The sequence below is a fragment of the Balaenoptera acutorostrata genome, chromosome 7 (assembly GCF_949987535.1).
Source record: "Balaenoptera acutorostrata chromosome 7, mBalAcu1.1, whole genome shotgun sequence".
Classification (NCBI taxonomy): Eukaryota; Metazoa; Chordata; class Mammalia; order Artiodactyla; family Balaenopteridae; genus Balaenoptera; species Balaenoptera acutorostrata.
The window spans coordinates 25,224,970-25,230,492 of record NC_080070.1 but is presented as its reverse complement, the minus strand read 5'-3'; the positions used below and the strand labels follow the sequence as shown (position 1 = coordinate 25,230,492).

At 44.9% G+C, this 5,523-nt stretch overlaps 1 pseudogene; it reads right to left on the bottom strand.

The window, feature by feature from the left end:
* Positions 1 to 894: 894 nt before the first annotated feature.
* Positions 895 to 4,178, bottom strand: LOC114237046 (mth938 domain-containing protein-like; annotated as a pseudogene).
* Between the last annotated feature and the right edge of the window lie 1,345 nt (positions 4,179 to 5,523).

Sequence of the window (5,523 nt, the reverse complement as noted above, 5' to 3'; positions counted from 1 at the left end):
TAAATAAATAAATTAATTTATTAGTTAAAAAAATAAAAACCAGGCTGAGCAAAAAATAATAATAATAAATAAATAAATACAGGCTAAGCAAAAACTCAGATGGGAAAGAGACTTCGGCTGTTTTTCTGGCCTGTTGGTTTATGATCACATGGGGCGCACTCCCATTCATTCTTTCTCACCCAGATGAATTCTGGCCTGGAGGCTAGAAAGGTATAACCGTCAGTCATGCTGTCACCGAAGAGAAGCAATGTGCTGTCTTTCCAGGGTGCACTCTGTGTATGTTGCCCAACAGACAGGGCTGGTGGGACCAAGTCCTGCAGAGCAGCTGCAGCACCATCACCTGAGTAAGTGATTAGAGCTGAACTTCTTGGCTCTCCCCTAGCGTTTTACAACCAGTACCCACTGTGGGGTACGTACGAACCCTTAGAGATGCCCTCCCTAAGGAGGCTAGGGGTGGGAGGGCCTCTGTGAGGCTGCCTTGTTGGGGAAAACTTCATGAGTACCACCTACTTCCTAACCAGTTACAACCCTTTTCTGTAAGCACTTACTATGCTCCCACCATGTTCTGACTCCTTTTCGCTCCTTTGCATTTCCTGGCCCTAAAAAGTTTTTACACGGATATGAGACGGAGGTGGAAAGTCTTAAGGAAAATTATGCATGGGGTGGAATTTTTGTATTAAGGGTGGGTTGGGGTTTTTTGTTTTGGTTTGGTTTGTTTTTTCATTGCTTAGTGATTTATTCTCTCTTTTTTTTTTTTTTTTTTTGGCCGTGCCCCATGGCTTGTGGGATCTTAGTTCCCCAACCAGGGATTGAACCCTGGCCACTGCAGTGAAAGTGTCGAGTCCTTATCACTGGACTGCCAGGGAATTCCTGATTTATTCTCTTCCGGTTCCATCAGCAGGTGGAATGGAAGACCCCTCCCACCCTGGCACCTTGGGTAACCAAGGCATTATCCTCCTTCACTGCCTGCTCTGCCTGGAGGGCCCGCACATCAGTGCCTTCTTTCCCGAGGTACTCCAGAGTTGATGGGGTACCTTCAAGGCCTCACTCATCCCTCAGCCAATCGCAAGGGTCTGCACACCCATCTCCACAATTTCCTTCACATCGGCAGGCTGCACACCAGGAGAACGCTCAGTTCTGTCTCTCTCTGATCTCCAGCCCAACTTCCCCCTGGCTGCACTTTGCAGCCCTTATAGATTTTAGTAGAGTCTTATATTTTCATTTGCCCCCATGAGAGGGAAGCAATTTCAGGGGAAGATATAAGGAACTTAACTGAACTCCAACGCCCTCTGTCCACGGAGCTGCGATCCCAAATGGATCTGTACTTTATCTCTCACCTTGGTTTGTTCAGGGCCTCTTGGCTAGGCCAAGGGTGTTTAATTATAATGGGTTTATTTTTAGTTTTGGGGAAGAGACAAATTCATTTAGGAATGTGGAGAAGTCATAAGCAAGAAGGAAGGTGGATGGGACAAAGAATAAACAAGGAGAAGGGAAATGAATGCTTAGTGGAATTTGTGTAGCAGTAAACATTAGGGTAACTGGACAGACCTTCCCATTTGTCTGCCATGGCTAGGAAGAACTTGGTCTCAGATCTTAGAGAAGAGCAGGTTGGAAATCTAACTGCCTTGCAATTCCATGGGTAGTAACTCCCAGGAAGAGAAGCCATCCTAATCCTTCCAGGGGAATTCAAACACCAAGCTCGAAAGGTCTAAAGTCACAGTTAAAATGCTCTGATATCCTCGTGTTTGCCCCTAAATCTGGGAATCCAGAGTTCAGGAGAGACTTTCCTCTCAATGACTTTGTCCTGGCCACAGGGGCCAGATGGGAGTGGGGACACTTATGCTTGTTTGGCAGCACAGTGAGAAAGGGGGAGAGCCATGGCTTTAAGCACTTGGTTTGGAGGCGAGGTGTGTGATGGGGAGAACAGAGCGAGTGGGGTACTCCTCTGTAGAGCCTGGGTCCCAAATGAGTTGGTGGAATTAGGCTGCTTGAAGAATAGAGTGTTTTACTCTTCTAGGGCCTCAGGATTTTGACTTTATCATTTGGTTTGCAATGAAGACTTTCTAAGTTCTGGGAGCAGGAGAATATTCCAGGGTTAGATCCTCTCATTTTGGATCAGGATAACATTGAAATGACTACAATCCCAAAAGATGACTTGAGGGCAGACAAACGAAATGATGTCACAGTGCCTCCAGGAATTGTTGCTATTAATGTGAAAGGCAAAATAATAAAGCTCCTAGAAGATAATAGAGAATACCTTTATGACCAAATACCAGTTATACATATTTAAAAATGCTTAGCCTCATTAGAAATCAGGGAAATGCAAATTAAGGCCATAATGAGAATACTACTGCCCCTCTACCAAAATGTTTGGAATTAAAAAAGACTGATAAGGACCGCCCTGTGGCACAGTGGTTAAGAATCCGCCTGCCAGTGCAGGGGGCACGGGTTCGAGCCCTGCTCCCCGAAGATCCCACATGCTGTGGAGCAACTAAGCCCGTGCGCCACAGCTACTGAGCCTGTGCTCTAGAGCCCATGAGTTACAACTACTGAGCCCACGCACCGCAACTACTGAAGCCTGCATGCCTAGAGCCTGTGCTCTGCAACAAGAGAAGCCACCGCAATGAGAAGCCTGCGCACCGCAACTAGAGAAAGCCCGCGCGCAGCAACGAAGACCCAATGCAGCCAAAAATAAATAAATTTATTTTTTAAAAAAACCCAACATAGAAGATTCTGGTATCGGATATGACAGCAAGATTTAAGTTTGATCACCTAGACTGGTGATTAAATACATCAGTCACTAGCCTTAGGTGGCTACTTAAACTTAATTTAAATTAATTAAATTAAATAACATTAAAAATTCAGTTCCTCAGTTGCACTAGCCACATTTCAAGTGCTCATTGACCACATGTGGCTGTTGCCTACTGTGTTGGACAGAGCATATACAGAACGTTTCCATTACTCCAGAAAGTTCTTTTGGACAGGGCTGATCTAGACAACTTGGGTTTATGACGCTTTTCTTTTATTATTTTTTAAAATATTTATTTATTTATTTATTTATTTAGGCTGTGCCGGGTCTTAGTTGCAGCACGTGGGATCTTCGTTGTGGCATGCGTGCCGGATCTAGTTCCCCGACCAGGGATCGAACCCGGACCCCCTGCATCGGGAGCACAGAGTCTTACCCACTGGACTACCAGGGAAGTCCCATATGAGGCTTTTCTTTTAGATAAACATAGTACAGTAAAACGTTGTATTAGCTCAGACTGTCATAACAAGATACCAGACTGGATGACTTGAGAAACAGAAACCTATTTTCTCACAGTTCTAGAGGCTAGAAGTCCAAGATCAAGGTGCCAGGGTTGATTTCTGGCGAGACCTCTCTTTCTGGCTTGCAGACAACCACCTTCTTGCTGTGTCTTCACATGGCCTTTCCTCTGTACACCTGCAGGCAGGGAGGGCAGGGGGAGGGAGAGAGAGCTGGTTTCTCTTCCTTATAAGGACACCAATCTTATTGGATTAGGAAACCACTCTTTTAACCTTAATTACCTCCATAAAGGCCCTATCTCCAAATACAGTCACATTGGGGGTTTGGGCTTCAACATATGAATTTTGCAGAACACAGTTCAGTCTGTAACAAACTTTAAAAAGAAGGAGAAGGAAGAAGAGGAGGAGAAGGAGGAAGAGGAGAAGGAGGAGGAGGAGAGGGAGGAGGAGGAGAAGGAAGAGTAGGTCAGAGCCAGATGGTGAGGGCCTCCTGTGCTATGCTTAGGAGTTGAAACTCTATCTGAAGCAGAAGGGGAGCCACTATAATGTTAAGGAGGGAGTCTGTGTGATTGAAATGTGCATCTCAGAAAGAACAGCAAGTTGACAGGGTGGGTTGAAGTTGGAGAAGGGCTTGGAAGAATGGAAGCAGGTAGTTAGTCCAGTGCTGAATTTCCTCCCGTTTATCCAAAGGAAGCTCATTGAAGAGTTGAAAACTCTTTCATTGAAGCCTCTGGATTCTACAGGTGCAGATCAAGGTTGAGGGGGCATGTCTGGCCACCCTAGAAGCAGGCTAGTCAAATGGTTGAGAGCAGACTATGGTCAGAAATTTCAGGGTTCACATCTTGACTCCATCCCTTATTACCAATTGACTTACAGTTGGTTGCTCACCTTTTCGAAGCATTAATGTCCTCCATTGTGGAAAGAGACTGAGTATTTCATAGCATGGGTCTAAGGATTAAATTATGTAATGTAGGGAAAAGTATTCTGCATAGAGTCTGTTTAGTATTTAGTGCTCAATATATTTTGGCCATTATTACTACCGGGGATATATTTCCTAGATTTACTCTCAAAGGAGTACAGAAAATAGGGTGTGTGTTTGTTTGTTTAAATGAATCTTGTCCGTCTCCAGATTGTGTGTGTGTGGGCGGGCGGTATGTGTTCACGTTCTCCACCACACAGGAGTCACCTTTAAGGTTTTCTAAGTCTCCTTCCATTACTAATGGCAGAGTGAACATGAGTTTTAGAGTCACAAGAACTAGTGTCAAATCCCTTCTCTACTACTTCTCTAGCCGTGTGACCTTCAATAAACATCCTACTTGAATCTATAGTTCCATACAGGTGAAATGAATATGATAATACTTTTCTGTCATTCATTTATTTTGTTGTATTTTATTTGGCTGCGCCGAACAGCATGCAGGATCCTAGCTCCCCGACCAGGGATCAAACTCTGTGCTGTCTGCAGTGGAAGCGCAGAGTCTTAACCACTGGACCACCAGGGAAGTCCCTGTCATTCATTTATTCACAGATATATACTGAGCAGCTGTTTGTGCCAGGCATGGCCTCCGAATTCCACTGTAAGGAAATCAGACACAGTCTGATGACATTTTCAAAGGGAAAGAGACAATGATACTACAATCTCATAAGTGCTCTAACAGATCAAGAGTAGGAGAAAAAACAAAACAATCCTACCCTGAGGAAAGGCATTCTTCTCAATGCCTTCCAGGGGAGACATTCTGATTTCTAAGTGGGGAGTTGAAGGATGGGGAAACAGGGGAAGTGAGTCAGGGCAGGGAGGAGGAAAGAGGGATGGAAAGAGTGCTCCAGGCAGACAGAAAAGTAGGCACAAAGCCCTGGAGGCCAAGGGGTGTAGTTTTGAAAGGCCAAAATCAAGTTCACTTGGCCTGGGCACACTGTGGAAGGGTAGAGCTGTGAGAGAAGAGCTGGTGTAGAGAAATCACGTGAGGGGCTTAGGGAGTAGAAAGACCTGATCAGATCTGCATTTTAGAAATATCACTTAGGCTGCAGTAGGAAGAATGGGTGGGGTGTAGGTCACGGAAGCTCCCTGATGTCAGGGAGCTCTGTTATAAGCCTAGTGCAGCGACCCGGGTGAAAATATGTCAGGCTTAAGCAACAGGAGATACTTAATAATAATCACAGCAAATTTAACACATATATCCAGGCAGTGTTCTATGCATTTAGCATATACTAACGCATACAATCCTCAAGACCAGAACGACCCTAGGAGGTAAGTCTTATTAT